General features: G+C 42.1%; 1 long non-coding RNA gene across 1 annotated transcript; it reads right to left on the bottom strand.

The window, feature by feature from the left end:
- Window positions 1-4731: 4731 nt before the first annotated feature.
- LOC142964818 (uncharacterized) lies at window positions 4732-18876 on the bottom strand. Its single transcript, XR_012957580.1, has 2 exons — window positions 18564-18876; window positions 4732-18148 (listed from the first exon to the last, which is right to left on the bottom strand). It is a non-coding gene; the product is annotated as an uncharacterized LOC142964818 (long non-coding RNA).
- Between the last annotated feature and the right edge of the window lie 1406 nt (window positions 18877-20282).

Here is a 20282-nt window from a genome sequence, read left to right on the forward strand (position 1 = left end):
GTTGACTGAAGCTTCCTCAACTTGCAGCGAGTAAAGAACTGGCTTTATTACTGCAGCATATTCTGCCAAATAAGCCCACTTTTTACAGTTAATATGAATGCCAGGGATATCAGTAAAATACATCTAATAAAATGGTCTCTAATGTCACAAAACATGTCAAATAATTTTGTAGCAGACAGGTACGTATTTGAGTTTTCGGCTTGATTAATCTTTAAAGCAAAATATGTCAATTCATGCATTTTTTATTTACTTAACCACCATCTATGGTTCCCTTCTGAAAACAAATTTGGTTGTAAATTAAATAGCACTCAATTTACCATTAGAAGTGCTGTAGACACATAATGTGTTCAAATTACATATCGGCACCAAATAAACAATTTAACATTAGGTGTATGTAACAAAACCTCATGGATGGAATTCAAATATAAGCAAGTGCTGTCATTCAAAATAGCAAAGACATCTTGATACTCTGCCTCCTCTAATGGTGTCTTCTTCCTCGCTCTCGTCATAAAGTCTAAGCGCCTTAAGAAAGTTTGAGCCACTGTCAGCTGTCTTTATGTCAATAATACAACATTATTTTAGATTTTGCATTAAAAGAATAAATATCCAATCTATCAAACGCCATCCTTGTTCAAAACACTAACAATAGCAGAAACTTTGCTCTGTGAAGCAGAATTTGCTTCAGGAGGGAGCTCCTCTCTTGGCACCTACACCTTATTCTTGTTCCCCTCTGCAATTCAGCTGTCGAACCTACGAAGTCTCCTCATCCTGATATCCTCAGCTGTCGCCTCCTCAGAGAGGTGGAACCCGTAGGGAGGTGGAGCTCGTCTCTGGCTGGTTTGTCCTCCGTCATGCAGACTGTTCCTGATGGCCGCCTCTATCTGCTCCTCCTCCGTTAGTCCACCTGTATAGGATGGTGTATGACTCGTTGTGTGATCTGGTGGAGACTGATGGTATCCAGAGTATCCTCCACCAGTGCCACTGTAGCCTGAAGAACCTGAAGAGCCTGAAGACCTGTAGTACGCATTGGACCGGGAGTTATATCCATTCGAAGTCACAAACCCTGCACATTTCTTCATGATGGCCTTCAGTGGTCCAGCAGTGTAGAGCAGACCCACCAGGATACCGGCCAGGTGACCAACGAAAGAGGTCCCAGGGGATGTGATGTGGATCAGCACTAGCTCCACCCAGCTAACATAGCGATTAGACAGACTGGGGATATTGTGTTTATATATATTTTTTTACTTTACCTCTAGATGATCATCTATAGAGAAACAATGTCCGTCATGTCCACACAACAATAAAAGAAGTGGGAACAACAACAACAACAAAAAAAGAGGCTGATTTCACAGCTTTTTCCCTCCATTACCACATAAGAACACGTGTAGATCAGAAACCACATTCGACTGAATCGACATAAGCTGATCCAGCTTTGACGAGTATAAGTATCATGTTTGAGCTACACTTGGTTGTACGTGGTCTAGCGGTGATCTTGCCCGTTTTTTTACCCGATTTCAGAAACCGAAAGAAAAGGTTTTACAAAGTTACTTTACATCTCTGAAGGTGTTATGACTTTGAGTCATAATATATGATCATACATGCTGTGTGCCTCCATGCCTGAGGGTGGTGCTGTGTGTTGTGACAGTTTTCTTTGTATCCTGTAAATGACAGGTGATTGGACTGGGGACTCATGAGGCGGGACATAAGAAGACACCTGTGGTGGCCGGCTGGCTCTCTCTCTTCTCCCCGGCTCCCAACCGGACCGTGCTGCACAGCAACACGGATCGCTGATCACATACTTTAACTAACAGTCCATGTAGTGGTAGGGGTGAGCCGCTCTTTTGTTTTCTCCTGTTTTGGGTAGGGAGTTAGGTAAGCTGCCTGTCTTTTGTTTTGTTCAGTTTGGGAGTAGGTCAGGTAGTTGATTAATAAAGATTGTTTTGTTTATTGTTTTGGGCCAGGCAAACCCTGACGTATATGACTACAAATGGTATGAATAATAAATATGATGGACTTTATTAGAGCATAAATGGTCGTTCTTGTGAGTGGGAGAGCGGGGAGCCTTTATAGTATGCTGCATCCAGGTTCCCCTAGACCGGGCGTAACAGAAAGAAATAACTGAGTCACTGTCTGTCTTCCTGGGCTGCCTCGTCCCATTATCCCCTTCACTGTGCTTACTGGAGACATCTCAACAATAAATCTGAGCAAAACAAACTGCCGATTACTCCTCCTAGCCCTAACTATCGCCAAGAAAACTATCCTTATGAACTGGAAATCAAGGAATAACACACACATCACACACTGGAAAAACTTAATGATAGAATATATTTCAATGGAAAATCTAACCTCCTCCATCATATATAATACAACAGAACACCACTCCATCTGGTCATCCTTCACTACGTTTTTACAAACGTGACACCACTCATCCTATTAATATATTTGTAGAGGCATATAAGTATATATATATTTTTATGTATTTATTATTATTATTATTGATTTTTGTTTTTCTTGCCTGACAAACAATTGAAACCCACGTACATGCATACATTAACACCCACATGCACACATACATGCATGCACGCATACGCACATACGTATACAATTATATTTTAAATATATTATTTATAATGGGCCTGTTTTTTTGAAATATATATTATTAATCTATATCATAGCCTATTATAAGTAATAGTAGTTACTATACAGGTGGAGCTGTTACCTTCATATTTATTCTGGTCTTCTAGAAGATCCTTTTTTATTTTGTTTTATTTTTGTTTATCTCTGACAATGTTATATTGCTATTGTTACAGGAAACAAACTTAACCAAGACTGTGACAGTTGCTCTCCTTAATGTTTCTTCCTTTTTTGGGTGAGTTTTTCTTGTACCGCGACCCGACCCTGAATAAGCAGAGGAAAATGGATGGATGGATGGAGCTTGTGATGTTGCACACAAACTGTATGAAACCCTTCAACTGTTACATGCTGTACTCAAATTCATTGCCTCTGTTCAGTATAACCCCAGAACTGTACCCACATTTTAACCATACTGTCACGGGAGTTCACGGTTAGGACCCAATAGCAAGACCACAGGAGACAGAAGTTGATATAATAGGTTTTATTAAGCCAGAATAAAGGAGGACAGGAAGGTGTGGAGCCCGTGGTCCGACACCGGAGGGTAGGCAGATCGACGGTGTGAGTCGTGGCTCGACACCGGAAGGCAGGCAGCTTGACGGTGTGATGTCCCGTGGCTCGACACCGGAGGGCAGGCAAGCGGCAGTATGAAGTCCGTTAACACAACGGAGGGCACGGGGAATTCCCGGACCGGCAGACAACGGAGGCAGGCGCTCGAGGCAGAAGATGATACGGGGTTGAAGCGGGTGAAAGACGATACGACCTGACAACCCCAGACTGCAGGACCAGAGTTGATATAGTGCCAGGGGAATGGTTAGTGGGATCTGAGTCTGGTGTGTCAGCCTGCGGGAGGTAATCAGCTGGAGTGTCCGCAGCTGTGCACTAATCAGGGGTGTGGCCATGGGAAGTGTCTGGAGGCAGAGGACAAACACAGAGCACATGGCACACAATAACAAACAGGGGAATGACAGGACACATGAGGAGAGGAGATCGGGGGAAACAGAGGTAACACACAACGGGTCAAACAGGGATCCTGGATCCTGACACATACTGTGTCAATGTCATGGTCAACTGATCATGTTCACTGTTCCTCTGTAACATTATAATCCCTGATAATTGCAGTTAAGTTTCACTCCTGTTTGTGTCTTTTTCTTACTCTTTTTTGGATTGAGATTTGGTAGATCAGTTTTGAATATGATATGAATGAACTTGCTTTTGGAAGAGGTCCAGCTAACCTGCACATATTATGGTTTGGTGAACCTGTAGCGCGCGGTGCCCCCGCACGCTTTCTCAGTTTAATTCATTTTTAAAAATAAAAATTAATTTTATTTATTAAAAATTAATTTTTTATCAAAATTTTTAATTTCTCAAAAAAAAAAGTAATAAATAAATAGAAGGCCTTTTGTTTGAAACGAACAAAAGTGGAACGAGGATCCCTCAGTAGTGTATGCGCGAACTGAGAGGACCTCGCCGGCGACGGGCAGACCCGAGCTGCCGCCGGGGTGACCACGGATCCACGGGACTCGTGCCCCGCTGTCCGGTCGTCCCCTGTGAGCGCCCCTGTTGCAGCAAGAGACTGCGAGAAGGGGAAGAGAGGCAGAGTTCAGTTCTCTCTCTATGTGACTCGCTCACCTGGCCTGAGGGAGAGTGGCTCCCGCTCCCTTCTCCCTGATTTGCCTCGATTGTCTCCGCTTAAGAGAAACTTATCCCGGTAGCCGTTTGCACTAAATAGTAATAAATCGTCAACAAAAGCACGATCGATAGCTCGTTTGCTTTCTTTTCCGAATCGGCAAACATTGATATACACATCGAATAGCCGTCGGTTTTATTAAGTATTTTAAAATTTGTTCGTCCCTGCTCAGAGCCCAACAGATATAAAGCTCTTTCAAACTAAAGCGGGACTTCCCCGGGTCTCTCTTAACGATAGAAAACGAATGCTAGTATGTGTAGATGTGTATGCGCATAAAGTATGCATCAGTCGTGTGCCGTGCTGGAGCTCCGTCAACTTAACACAGGGGCTGGGAGGTCTCTCCCTTAAGAGGAGCCCTCTCCTCTCTGATTTTCCAAAACAGATGAAGAAAAAGAGTCGGCGGAAAAAAGTTCAAATGTTACTTATTTATTTTTGTCCAATTCAAACTATATTCTCTTGGTCCAAATACAGAGAAAAAGTGATTAACATGAAAATATAAAAATCAACAAAGTATCTAAAAACCCTGAACCCTCAGTGAGCAGGCTGTTTTCAAATGTCCGGAGAAAAAAGTTAAAGATTAACCCAGCGCAGGTTCAGACCTGGTGGAATCCTCCCCCGACTAAGCCCTGTTTCTTGAAAACCGAGAATATTTATACTCTACCAACACCTGGGGAAAGTAACTCCCCCTTTCTTGGTGCCTTGGGTCATGACAGTGTCATGGTAACCCCCCTTAAATTTGTCATACATGGATGATCATACTGTTCATCCAGGTCAAAGGTATATGTCAACACAATGACATCTGCTGGTACTCAGGACACATGACACACCCTGCTCACTGGTTGATGCCAACAGGGTACAGGGATACATGATAATCCAAACAATACATGATATAAAACATAATACACCTTTTTGCCCAGCGTAAGATTAATACCAGGGTATTCTTATATATATGTACCCATTTGCGTAACTTGCGCCTATGTGCAGGAATGCAGACGCGGTCCAATGACCCTAACCGAAGCTTAAAGTAACCATAAAGGATAATAAGTAACTAACGTGAGTGCAGAGACATGATGGCGCCGGGGCCTAAGGCAGAACGCCAATATCGTGATTGCAGCTGTGCAAACATCACATCACCTCCACCTGTCCCCCTGAAGGTGGGTCACAACTCTGTATTACTAGGTCATAAACCCAATCACCTACGAAATCGCCACCTGGACAGCCTCAGGAACGTGAGTGTGTGCGTGTGTGTGTGCACCCCCACCCGCACGTCCGTGCAGCAGAGTGTGTGTGACAACAGAAACATGTCTGTGCAACAGGTGCAATCTTACAAGAGACCCACCGCTCTATGTTTCTCTCGATTTCATTTTTGTTTTTCTAAAAAATTGTATTTGTTGTTTTGTACGGTGCTTGTTAACACCTAATAACCATGGCCTTCCGTGTAGGGGCATCACAATTTCGCAAAACACTCCAACATGTCTAACACCCTCTCTTGCGAATTGTGAATGGCTTCTACCGGCACTCCGTAGGTCACACAAAATCGCTGTTACCATGATTAATCGGTACCAAAACCTTCGACACTGTCTATCACCGTGAGATAGTTAATCTAAGATCAACTATCGTCATCACTATCTGGGCTCATTCGCTAACTCACCTAACAAACCATAAACCTGCTATGGATCCAATACATGATCGAGGTAAGAAACACTTTTTCGGATGACATTCTTGCCATAGAAAAGAAACAATTTCTATCAGTCGCTAATGCATGCTGAAGCTCCAATCCACAACAACCCAGCAACAAATGTGACAAGACCCAAATCACAATATAACTTATCCACAAGGGGTTTTCCTGTCTCTAAAAATACGATCTGGGAAAACATAAACATACCTCTTTTGTCAAGATAACTTTAAAGAATTCCTTAGAGCCCAGAAATACACTCAAGGATGAAATATTACTAAGAAAGTTTCCAAAGCACAAGACAAAGAAGAAATCTGACACTGGTGAAATTCAAACTGAAAATGCTATATCATTTACAATGCTTTATACAACCAGGAAAATATTTGCATGAAGGGAAATATAAACTTCATATCAGTCCGGAAACACATTTGCTCCACCCAGCTTGAGCACACAAACACCCCGAACAAGTCAGGACTTCAGATCTGTTTACAACCCAATTACTAACTAAAGCTGCAAGCAGCGATGGATGGGCTCTCGCCCCTTGTGCACGTTGGGGGTACTGACTGGATGCTGGTTGACGCGGATGTGATGTGAGTATCCAAAAGTGCCAGTACAAATTTGATTGTATGGTGATGAAAATAACATATTTCAAATTTTGTACCATTTCCTGTGTCCACTATGTGGTGCTAGAGGACACATACACAAATTGTATATCATGTTGCTGTATATCATGTGTAGATCCCAACATTTATATTTTATGTAAATCGGATGGAATTTCTCCCATGAGGCTGATTTCCTGTTGCCAGTTGGTGACGCTATGACTATATCTCAATATGGACGTGTAGATCCCTTTAGGCCGGGACACTTATAATACGTGGAATTTGGGGCAGATCAGAGCATGTGAAGTCAAGTTACAACATCTTCCTGCGTCATGGCGAAACATGTAAATTCCCTGCCTTGCCACAGCAACGCTGTTTCTGGAAAACTCGTGCTCGCACAATTTAGCATATTGAACGTCTTGAAATTATTCAGACCAAATTTGAGATGAATCTGTTTCACACCTGTAAAGTGAACTAAAATTGTATTGTCACATGACCTATGAGATCATTGTATATTGTACAGTACAACTACTACTTAGCAGTTTAGCGTTACATTAGTCGGCGCCTCGGCGGGTTATACCGACCATATTTGAAGCAAATCTGATAACCAGGGAGGAGTTTGAAAAAGTTTACATGAAATACATGAAATCTTCAAAATGGCATACTTTCGGTTGGGCGGAGCTGATGACAGCCAATGTGAAATATGTCTGAAATCATGACCCCCCGCAATGTGTGCACCAAATTTGGTGAATATCAAAGCATCCATGTCCCAACTAAGGTCCTTCATACATTAGTAGGTGCTATGGAGCCCGCTCATGAAGCCAATCACTCAATATTAATAGGCTTTGAAGTGTGTGCTAAGTTTTGTAAGTTTTCAGGTATACCGAGGGTGTCACAAATGCATTTGACAGTTTAAAGTGATTGGGTGGGCGCTCAAGAGCCGATAATTCACACTCGCACTCAAATTAAAATGAATACTAGTTTGAACATCAGTGTACAGTTTCATGAATTTTGTTCATCCTAAAGTCCCCAAACAAGTTTTTGTAAAATTAAAATTAACTCACAAAATCCAAAGTGGCGGGCTTCCTGTTGGATAAATAACATACCACTCTGCTCACCCCTCCCTCTCCAAGCATGTCAGAAAACTACAGTGGCCTTGGGATAGGTATCTTGAGGATTTTATTACTACTAGAAGCTACCCTTATTGATCAGTTGACTCGGTTCTTCATTACTAAATAATGTTTTTTCCATAAGAAAGGAATATGTATGTAGAGATAGATTGGATAGCCTGTGTGACACAGATAACTTGGCCACTTTATTTAGTTAGACTGCACATTTTTGTGTCTCTTGTTTCCTTTAATTTCTTCCCAAATGTAATTTCAAATATTGCTAAATAGCTGAAAAAACCTACGTAGCTGCACAACATCACACAGATGAAACCAGAGCTTCTTGAAAGCACCCAGTCTGTCTGTCAGAATTTGACAGTGTGATGATGCAGGCACTAAGACACTTCCCAGGACAAAACTGGACAGGAATCAGAATCAGCTTTATCGGCCGAAGCAGTCATAGCAGAGATCAAAAAACACACTGAACCTAATGTCAACAGCAAACAAACTCTACTCTCTTGTCTCTGCTCTGTTGTTCAGTCCAGTGCAGAGGTTGGACAGCTGCTGGAATTAGACTCCAAGAGACTGGATGTGAGACCGAGGGGTGTTAGGACATGTGGTCAATCATGTTTATGTGCACGCTCTCTTACATATTTATTCTTTCATTTTTTCTTATTTTCCTTCTTCCCTTCATGGTCGGCTATATAGGTCACAGTCACAACAGGTTTCCTTTGAAGAGCGGCTAAAAGCCAGTTGTCTCTTGTTTAAAAAACCATTATGCTAATGTATAACATATGTCAGACCTTTCTGCTCATTCAAAGCTGCATGTTTTAAAGGCAGAAACATCTTGTATGCAAATGTAATCATGCCGCTTCTCTGCATACAAACAAATGCTTCAGTTTACTACTCTGTACGGCTGCCATGAAGTTAATCACTGAGTGTTACGTAAGAATATCAGTGTTTTGTGCCACTGGGGACTAGGCGTGGTGAGAGTGTGACCACTTCCTCTAGGTGACTCAGACTTCCATTAGCAGTGCATTATCTCTGGTGTGTTTATCACTGAGAGCCACACTAAGCCACACATACCGTACACAACCCCAACATCACATGTTTCATCTGGGCAGTATAACGTCATCAACACAAGCAGGGGAGTTAAAAAGATTTGCCGTGTTTAAGCTTTATTCAATACCTTTAAGATACGCTCCCTGTTTTAGTTCTAGATATATATATATATATAGATGAATTAGTTTGTAACACCTTGTAGGTTATGCATGGGGCGCAAACAGCAGTTTCCTGGTTAAAAAACTTTCGTTTGTTTGACCCACTTCACCCTGTTTGGGATTTTTTAAATACTTTGTCATCACACTCCTGGAACATTTTCTCTGAGTGTCTAATAATGACGCACATGGGTTTATGTTGTAGTTACTTGGAAGCCCGGTGCATCTCATACAGACACTAAAGGGTGTCTTGTGCATCATTATCAGATGCAGAGGGGCGTGACAAATCGTCGGTATTTGATGCCCTGGAAATGAAACACTTCATCTGTAAGTGTAAGTAAAAAGTAGACAGAGGAAGGTGAACAGTGCATACATAAAACCAGTGACCCTCAAACTCAAAATGTCATAGTAAAAGCGGGAAGACATTGCAGGACACTGTTGAGCATTATAACATAAAACTAAGGCATGTATATTAAGTGAGACTATGTCAGTTTGAAAAAAGATAATGACACATTCTCCCTCTCCCTTCCCGCTCTTCCACTGAGCCACAGTCACCACAGTCACATACCTTTTGTTTTGTTTTGTTTGTTCTTTCCCACAGGGCAAACCCAGCAGAGCTTAAATGCAATCAGCATGATGCAAGAGTTACAGTAGAACTAACATTGGAATGTCAGAGAGGAAGTTCACTTTCATGCCAGACAATGTGTTTATTTTCCATTGTATCGTGAGTAAAACTTAAAATTACTGGTTGTGAATTTACAAATGGCGTGTGTTGACATGAGCAGAATAATGATCCCACCCTTTTGTAAGAAATGTCTGTCTCATGTGGCCTGAGGTGAAAACAGAATCACAAAAAAAACCAACCTTTTAAAGGTGTAGGTGTGGGAACTATAATTAACTGGATTACTCAGCTGTCATTCATGGGTTTGTCTCTGTAATTAGAGTTTTCTTTTTTCACCTTCCTGTTTTTGGCAGGCGGCACCACTGTAAAAAAGAGAAGCATGTTGAGGTTTCCCCTTGCTTTGGCTGTATTATTCTAATGATTTATTAAGGGAGAACATGCTCTAATGGATCTGAATACAACCCAAGGAAAAATGTATTTAAAAAAAGCATATTAGAGGTGTTTATTTAATTTGAGGGAATACATCGATATATCTCTTAGCCAGAATCAGATGCGAGGATTCACATTTTGTTGAATCTCTGTGAGTCCAAAAGGCCTTTAAATAGGAAGATAAATCAAGGATCCGTTAACCCAGCTTAGCACAAAGAATGCAAGTAAATGAATGATGGAACACAAATATACTTCACAAAAATTCCGAATCAAGTAATGAGTGAATTTTCTTGTCAAAATACAAGGTGTGAGTCATCTACATTTAGGACATATAGAAAATGCGTGTCACTTTAGCATTAAGCGAGCAATCCATCCAAAATATTCAGAATTTGAATGCTAGCTCTTCACTGTGGTGTACTAGCAAGTACACTAAATGGACAAAATGCTGTGGACATCCTACAAAACATTACACTGATATGAAAACTGAAAAGAAACCATGGACATTAATATGCTGCTATAACAGTCTCCACTCTTCTTGTTTCAGGCTTTCCACCAGATGTTCAACCTGGCAACATATTCTCACCAGTAACTACATCGAACTCGCTCAACTATCGATTCATCCACACTCAATCCCCACATCTCCTGGGAATTGCTAACCAAGCTTGGCCGCTGCACTCAAACAACCACTCCCCACCTGCTCAAATGTCACCAGGCTTCACCTAATTGCCAGCCTGGACTCAATGAAGTAAATAAGAATCGATCACGCCACGTCCCCCATCCGCCTCGCAAGCCAAGAAGCTGTTCGCCTAAGGCAGACATCACCAGCACCTTCAAAGTCCTTACCACCGAACCCGACTACCAGTACCTTTTCGCCTTCCTTCGGAAGGATGCGTATTACCCTGCCATGCGTCCGTCCAAGAGCAGCCAGAAAATTTCTTATCCGAAGCACCTTGCCAGATCTTGACAAATGTATCTTCACCACAACCTCTCCCGCGCATCACTTATTTCTATCGTCTTAAATTACCAAGGTCATTATTGTGCTACCTACTGTCACCCACTGCCACGGAAGAGTATTTAATTACTTAGCCAACCACTATATTGCAGGCTCAGATGCTCAAACAATGGCAAATTATTCGAAGCAACTAATTAATATATATATTGAGTTTGGACTGATTAAGCGAAATCGGAAATTTTCCCATGGCATATCTGACTACCTCTCACGGCACGGTGGTTGAAAATCACTGTCCTAGACGACTTCCTCACCGTCACGCTACCTTCCTCAAATCCAGCACACGGATTAAACAGTCAGCTTTCCTCCACCAGATAAAATAATTAAATAAATCGAATTAATAGAATAAACAAAAATCCTTCTTGCCACACATCCTGTTAGTCGCCGCCTCTGTTACAAACCTCCATGACCATGTCACACCTGACGAAGCACGCAAAATCAAGCTAAACTATGATACCAGTTCTCCTCTCGGAACGACATCTCCTTCTATGACGAACACATCACCAAGCCGGAAGACATCCAGCTTTTCACAGACGCAGCACCCTCCATCAGCTTCGATGGTCTCCATGGTGACAAGCAGTTCTCAGCCGCATGACCTCAATTCTCATCCCTCAGTCCTTCTGATCTACGAAACGTATCCCTTAATCATAGCAGCCATTCTTCAGGGCATGAACGGTCAAAAGACCATTGCCATCTACTCAGACAAGCGCCGCCGGAGACAACATTAATAAAGGACGGTCACATCGTCTAAATACAATGCCGTTCATGCGGAGACTAAGACCCCGCAACCGGAACACCTAATCTCCTCTCCTCAAGATGGCATCCCCAACAGCTCAAACACTTCATTGTACCTCACCGGACAGAACCGCTTCAAAGCTTTTCACGTCTCCTTCAGCCTTCCATTCCCGTCACTCGACATTCTTACCCTCACGAACTTCAGTCATTCAACCATTCCCTCCTTAAGATCAAGTCCTCCACCATACGGGTTTACATAAGCGGAATTAACTTCTTCGCAACTCCGTGCCCAGCCTCTACCCACTCACACGTCGCTATGCTACTTGAAGGTCTCCGTAAAGCCGAACCACGCCCTATGCCCAAACGTCTACCCCTCACTTCGGACCTCCTCACCCGTGGCATCCATACACTCCGCTCAGGCTATCCGTCTCCCTTCATGGACAAAGTATCAAAGTCCACGTTCTTGTGGGTTTCCTTCGCCGCTCCAAGTTCACCGCCTCGAACTCCAACCACCATCTGTCGCGACACGCCACCGCATCAGACATCACATCCATCCTCCCGACAGTCGTCTATCGCCCCAAATGCCGCAAGACCAACACATATGGTCCACTCCAGCCCATCTACCTCTCCGAAACGACTCATACCCAAGTCCGTACGAACCATCCGCGACTACTCAAGCCCAAGCTCAAGTCCGGCCAGCCGAACTTCCCTGCAGGATCTCCTGTTCGTCACAGGCAAAGGGGCCACACATCAGTGTTGCCTCCACCGCTTCGAGCCAAGGAATTCCCGCCCATATCATTACGATTCTTTTTTTTTTGTAAATATGTTTAATTCTTTTTCACAGTTTTTATCCCACCAGGGAAGAGGATTCACACATATCTGAGAGCAATTACAGATTGAAATTTAAAACCTCATTCCCGACCCTGCCCACCCAACCCACCCAATGCAGGGTTACAGGCTATGGAACTTATACATTCAGGTAAATTCAGGTACATTCAGGTGACGGAGATGCAGACATAATATCAAATAATTGCATTAATCGATCAGGCAAAGTAAAGCAATTTGGAAAATAAAAATAATAGCGAGAAGTTACATGTAAAAAATAAAATGATTAATAGCTAAAGAAAACAAAAAAAATGTAAAAAAATACAAAGGAAAAAAAAAGAGGAGGGGGGAGGGGCTGCTCACTGTTGCTATGGGGCGGATAGGGGATCCACATTAGTCTTTGTCGAGAGGTTCTTGTAAGGAGTCGTGGTATTCTAGAAAAGGTCTCCATACTTTACGAAAGGTTTGGGAGGACACTCTGAGAGTATATTTAATTTTTTCAAGTGTCAAGAAATACATGACATCTTTGACCCATCTCAGAAGGATCAAACGTCGAGCAAGGAGTGTTGTGAAGGCTACGACCACATTGGCTTTATTTGGTAAACGGGCACGGAAGTCTTCTGGTATTAAGCCAAAGAGTGCGCAAATTGGGTCCGGGTCAAATTGAGCTGCAAACATCTCACTATAAGCTTTAAAAATACTTATCCAAAAGGTGGAGAGTTTCGGGCATAGCCAGAACATGTGTAACAAGTCTGCTGGCTGGCCTTTACATCGAGGACATAATGAATCAGAGTTAGGGTAAATTTTTGCCAATCTAGCATTAGTGTAATGAGCACTGTGTACCAATTTTAGCTGTATTAAGTTGTATTTAGCGGATGGAGATGATGTATATATCAAGTCTAAAATAGAGTCCCATTGGTCATTTGTTATAACCACTCCCAGATCTGAGTCCCAGGCCATTCTTAAATTTTTCAAGGAGTGTGGGTTGATATTGTTAATGAGCTCGTAAGTTTGGGATATCAATCCTCTACTGTTCGGGTTCAGTTCTAGGAGGTTGTCAACATGAGATTTCATGGGCTTGTTCGGAAATGAGTCAAACGTGTTTCGTACGAAGCTCCTGATCTGCAAGTAGCGGAAAAAATTGTTCCTTGGTAGATCATAGATTTGTGATAATTGGGAGAATGGAGCAAACGTGTCTTCTATGTATAAATTATGGATTGATCTGATCCCTTTATCAAACCATAGAGTAAATGCGTTATCTGTACAGGAGGGAATAAACATATGATTAAATTTGATGGGGGAGCGGGTGGAGGCTCCTTGCAGCCCAAAATGTCTCCTACACTGAGCCCATATTCTTATTGTGTGATTTACTATTATGTTTGTACTCAAGTTATTGCTAAGAAGGGGCAGGGCTGCACAGACCACTGAGCCGAGGTGGTGCCAGCAGGAGGAAAATTCTATTTGTACCCAGTCCGCCTTTCCCACAATTGGCCTGTCTTCAAACCAGTGAAGTAGCTTCTGGATATTGCATGCAATAGTAAACGAGAAAATTGGGTAAAGCTAAGCCTCCTGCACGCTTTGGTCTTTGGAGTTGAGTCTTGCTAATCCGACTAGGTTTGGTCCCCCATATGAAAGAAATTATATTTTTATCAAGATTATTTTTAAAAGATTTTTTAATCAGGATAGGAATATTTTGAAAGAGATATAAAAATTTGAGTAATACTATCATTTTAATTAGGTTAACACGACCCACTACTGATGATGGTAACGAGGCCCAGCGAGTCATATCCTGTTTGCATTTATTCAAAAGGGTAATATAGTTATTTTTAAAAGTAGAATGAAAGGAGCGCGTGACCTCAATCCCCAAGTACCTAATGCCATCCCGGGCCACCTTAAAGGGGAAAAGGCTGGAAGGGAGTGCCTCTGCTTCAGAGTTTAGAGGGAAAAGTTCACTCCTTTGCAAATTTAGCTTATATCCTGATATTTTCCCAAACCGATTCAGGATATCTAGAATATAGGGAAGAGATAGAGATGGGTCAGAGACATACAGCAGCAAATCATCTGCGTAAAGAGAAACCTTCAGTTCTAAATCACCCCGAGGTATACACTTAAAGTCCTTACAGAGTCGCAGTGCCACTGCCAGGGGCTCAATGGCTAGTGCGAACAAGAGAGGAGAAAGAGGACACCCTTGTCTTGTTCCCCGCCCAAGGGGGAAGTAGTCAGATTGAGTATTGTTAGAGATTACAGCTGCTAGGGGAGAGGAATAATAATCTGATCCAGGCAATGAATTCCTCAGAGAAGCCAAATTTTTGGAGGGCAGCAAATAAGTATTTCCACTAGACCCGGTCAAATGCCTTCTCTGCATCAAGAGAAACCACTACCTTTGGGCACGTTAAGGGGGCCGAATGGACAACATTGAATAGTTTTCGTAAATTTGAGTGGGAGTGTCGGCCTTGGATAAATCCTGTTTGATCAGGTGAGACAATATCTGAGATCACACTCTCCAGGCGTTTAGCTAAGACCTTAGACAGCACTTTAAAATCCACATTAAGTAGGGAGATAGGGCGATAAGATGAGCAGAATACTGGGTCTTTATCCTTCTTAGCCAGTAGGGATATAGAGGCCTGTCTCAGAGTTATAGGAAGAATGCCTAAGGAGAGTGCTTCTTTAAACATTGCTTTAAGAGTTGGTGCCAGCTGATAGGAGAACTTTTTATAAAATTCCGTCGTAAACCCGTCCGGGCCTGGTGACTTGTTGTTCTGCATAGATTGTATGGCCATGATGATTTCAGCAACTGAGATATCTCCACCTAAATTGGTGTTTTGTTCCTCTGATACGGTAGGGATAGTCAAATTATCAAAGAAGGCACATGAGGGGCCGAGGTCATTGCTAAATTCTGAGGTGTAAAGGTTAGAATAGAATTGTAAAAAGGTTTTATTTATGTCATTATGATCTATCAACGTTTCTCCTGTGTTTGATTGAATCTTGTGATATTACGGATGGTAGCCACTTGGCGGGCTTGCATAGCCAGTAGTCTACTAGATTTATATCCAAATTCATACACATTATGTCTGGATTTTAAGATTAGACGTGTTGCCTCATCAGTAGATGGAAGATTAAATTCAGTTTGGAGTCTTAACCGTTCCTTATAAAGATCTGTAGTCGGGGAATGAGCATATTTAGAGTCCACATCCAGGATCTGTTGGGAAATTTCGGTCAGTTTGGAGTTTTTCTGTTTCTTGATGGTAGAGGAATAGGCTATGATTTGCCCGCGGAGGTATGCTTTAAGAGTTTCCCATAATGTAGCTTGCAAGATCTCTGGGGAGGAGTTAGTCTCTAGAAAGAATTGTATTTGGGCTGAAATGAACTTCACAAAATTGTCATCTGTAAGTAAGAGAGGGGTGAGTCTCCAAATTCTGTTTGGGGGTGGGCGGTTTGGGAGGTCTAAATCAAATAGAATGGCACTGTGATCCGATATGACAATACTATTATACGAGCAGGACTTAACCTTAGGCAGCAGTCTATTATCAAGTAAGAAATAGTCTATGCGGGTATAGTTATGATGCACATTTGAGAAAAAAGAGTAAGCTCTGGTGTTGGGAAACTTAAACCTCCAAATATCTGAAAGGCCACACTTATGCATGAAATTGTTCACAACTCCAGCCGACTTGGAAAGGTTCTGAGGTTTCTGGGATGACCTATCCAAGGTGACATCCAGCACAAGATTAAAATCACCTCCTATTATAAGCAATCCATTGTCAAGCTTAGGTATTGCAAGAAATAGCTTCTCAAAAAAATTACTGTCGTCGCAGTTAGGGGCATACACGTTTACCAAAATCACAGGATTAGCCCAGAGTTGTCCAGTAACAATAACATATCTCCGGTTTGGGTCGGTAATAATCTCATCGGGATGAAAAGAGGTGTTTTTATTAATCAATATGGCTGTCTCTCTGGCCTTTGCATTAAATCTGGAATGGAACACCTGGCCAACCCAATTTCGCTTGAGACCAGCAACGTTGGTGTTACAAAGGTGGGTTTCTTGTAGGAATGCTACGTCTACTGTCAATTGTTGTAAATGAGACATGACCCTTTGTCTCTTAACTGGGTTATTGACTCCTTTTACATTCCAGGATATGAACTTGGTTGGGACGTTAGTCACCTTACTGGACCAACCGCTCATAGTAGTTTAAGAAGAGGGATATAGCAACAGAGCGCTGAAGGGAGGGCAGGGGGGGGGGGGACAAAGAACAAAACAAAAAAAAGGAAAGAAAAAATAAATAAAATACATTAAAGGCTCCATTCCTGTGCACCTAGACCTGTTAACCCTATCCGTTGTACTATTACAAACTTTGTGCATATCACTATCATGCACTTTAAACTCTGTCTTTAAGAATGATTATAAAGGCAAAAACAAAGAGGATTTTAACCTGAGACCCGCTTCTTTTAAAGAGTCTACGGAGCAGTACATTGAAAGTCATTTTCTAAACATTGACCAACACAACAAACAGCTGTTCTGTATATCCAGGAGTTAGAATTTAACAAGAGGAGATGAGATACCCATTTAAGTACTTAGTAACAAAAAAAAATAAGAACAAGTAGCATTAACTATGACTATGTTAAACCAGAGTGGGGATATAATATATAGTTTGACATTCGGTTAGTAAAGTTGGGGGAAGTGTATATGGATGTCCAGCATTATGTGAGCACGATCAAGTTAGTAATATACTGTTCATAAGGTTTACTATTTATACAACGTGTCATCTTAGCCAGCAAAAAAATTCACTCACCGGTTAGCCCAACTAACATAAGCTACTAAAAGGTAATGTCTCCACAGACATTGTTATGGTTGCCACGGGGTCTCGTACTGCCGGTTGACTGTTCTCCAGGAAGGCGGCCGCTTCACTCGGAGTGTTAAACTCGTGCCTGGTTCCATCGACGATCACTCGGAGCTTAGCCGGGAAGATCAGGCTGAATTGGTACCCTGCTTTCCTCAGTGCGGATTTGACAGGGGAAAAAGTAGCTCTCTTTTTAGCCACTTCAGCGCTGTAGTCGGCATAAATATGAATTCCCGCGCCCCTGTAGGACAGGGGACCTTTCTCTCGTGCCAGCTGCATTATACCCTGCTTCGTCTGGAAATGATGAATGCAGGCTATGAAGGGACGAGGCGCGCCGTCCGGTCTCCTCTGGATGGCCACCCTGTGCGCTCTGTCCACGGCTAAACCACGGGGGAAAGCGTCAGCGCCGAATAATTCTCCTATGAAGGACTCAATGAAGGAAGTTGGGCGGGTGCCCTCCGCTCTCTCAGGTATGCCCGTTGTTACGGTTTAACTAGGGACCCTGTTAACTGGCGACCTTCAGCCGAATGCGTCTGTTGTTGTCGTAGTTACGGCAGCTGTTGAGAATGGGTAGAGAACACGTAGCTGTCCTCGTGAATGCCGCATTGTTTAGTTTTGCAATAAAGTGTCAAACCTTCTCATTTACAGTCTGTGGTCAAAACATACCGGATTCGACGTTGGTGAGTCTTTTGAGGAAAGTAGTCCACTCGAGTTTGAAACGTCGCTTGCTTGCTTGTTGTTTGTGTTGAAACAGGAAGGGAGCAAATTCCCCTTCCTTTGAAATAATAAAGTTGGTAAAAAAAACACATGAACGTCTTTGGAGCCTGTTTTGTGGAAATATGATTGTGTTACGTAGAAGAAGTCTGTAGCACAGTTTAAAAAAATGTACAATTAAAAAAAAAAAGTTATATACGGGATTCGAACTCATATCATTGAGTGGAAAAACAACTGGCGGGCAGAGGCAGTGCCGTTACGCCACGATAGATACGATGAAATTGCTGGAAGCATATAGAAAAATGTAAAACACAGTCAGCAGTCGTTCCTAAGAGCAAGGGTAACCAGGTCAACTGGTGACTGCAGAAGGAACCCAGATCAACTTGTGACCGCACTGCGCGTTTACCATGCAGCATTTTGAAGTGTAACACAGAGCACTTTTGAATTCAGATTTGTGATTATTCGCTCCTCCATACCGGCCAGTAGTTTCTGCATGTCAGCGAAGGATAGCGCTGGGTTATTGCCGCCGCCATGTGTGGTGTCGCCGCTAGCTAGGTCTGATGCTAGGCCGCCATCATATCTTTCCTCGCTCTCGCTTTCGGGTTTTTTACCTCCTCTGGCTGTGTTGGGTTTGCCCATGCTGAACTGAATACAGCGTACACCGTAGCAGGAATAGATTTTAGAAGCTACTCCCCCCTACCTAAACAGAGACAGCTCGCCTTCAAAGTAAAAGTTGCATGTTTTCAAACACGTCGGCTCCAAAGATTAATTTTAAGAAAGCTAAATTGAATAAATAAACAACTAGCCTAAATTATGAACATGATATATAACTGTTATTAAGTCATATTTCTGCCACCTTCCCACAGCTGATCGTGAATACATTTGCCATTGGGCTCGAACACTGGACTTATCTGTATGTAATGATTCATTATATTATCAATTCATTAAATAAATCCTTCTTAAACTATTTGGGTGAATGTTTCAGACCCCAAAATTGCTCCCGTAGCTGTGCCTACGGTGTATGAATGTGATATAATCTGAATTGTAAGTCGCTTTGGATAAAAGCGTCTGCTAAATGATTGTGAATTGAAATGAATGTAATTTCACCAGTGATTCCAGGATTTCTGCCAAGCATGGAAGTTTTGATATTGGCCAATCGTTTTTAAGTTCGCTGTTGTACAAAGGAATCACATAAGCAAACTTGAAATGGAAAGGGTTAAGTTTAATATATAAAATATTTGTGTTATTTGGAGTAGAAAGCTTTAAAAATAACAAATCAAGTTTGTCTGCTGTGGTTGATTTCCTGTGATTAATGGTTTATATCTTAGAGAAATAAGTTGTAAAGTGAACTAAGAAGGGTGGTTTACAGGGTATGTACACACATTATTAACAGGTGGGGGTCCAGTATACACATCCTTAAATAAATGACCAGCAAATGCTTATCAGCAAGGGAGATCTCTTTCTGGTCATATAATTTGACATGAGCAGGTAAATAATTAGTGGTCTTGTTTTGCCATAGAATTTACTGCCTTCTAGAATTTAGCTTGATTTGAGTGTGCGCAATAAATTAATTCTAATAACTGTACTATAACTTATGTCACTTTTGACTGCTACTTTTATTGATGTCCCTTTTCCGGATTACTTGGTATTGGAATCCATCGTTACCTGTTGCTGTGGTATGGTACTGAATTTATTTTTTATTTGTTAAAGGTTCTCTATATGACATTAAGAACATTCATCAAAACAAATATTTGCTATGTAAACATAATGGAGTAATGTCTACCTGTGCAGAGAATGAAGTCACTCTCCCTCTGTGTGTGTAGTTGTCCAAGCTTCTCTGTGCTTTGTTGATAGCCGGACCTGCTGCAAGTGCTTTTAGTACATGTGAGCGTGCCCCACTGGTTGGCTCATGGCAGCCACTCTGCACTGCTCTCATACAGCGGTTACCCCAGCGGTTACCCCTTATAATGCTGTCCTGATCGACGCAGTCGTCGCCGACATGTCTTGTTGTCTTGTAGTTAAGGTTGTGGGTGATGAATTCTATTGGTCTGCTTAATTAAAATTATAATCCTCATTATATTGTATACAATTTGTGATACAACTTGTTGCTGGCATTTGTTTAGCAGCAGCAATTGAAAGTATTTGAATTCTGTACATACCTCGCTAGTTATCATTTTTACTGGGGCAGTCTGCCT

The sequence above is a fragment of the Anarhichas minor genome, unplaced genomic scaffold, assembly GCF_050575085.1.
Source record: "Anarhichas minor isolate MPS153535 unplaced genomic scaffold, ASM5057508v1 ptg000032l, whole genome shotgun sequence".
Classification (NCBI taxonomy): domain Eukaryota; kingdom Metazoa; phylum Chordata; class Actinopteri; order Perciformes; family Anarhichadidae; genus Anarhichas; species Anarhichas minor.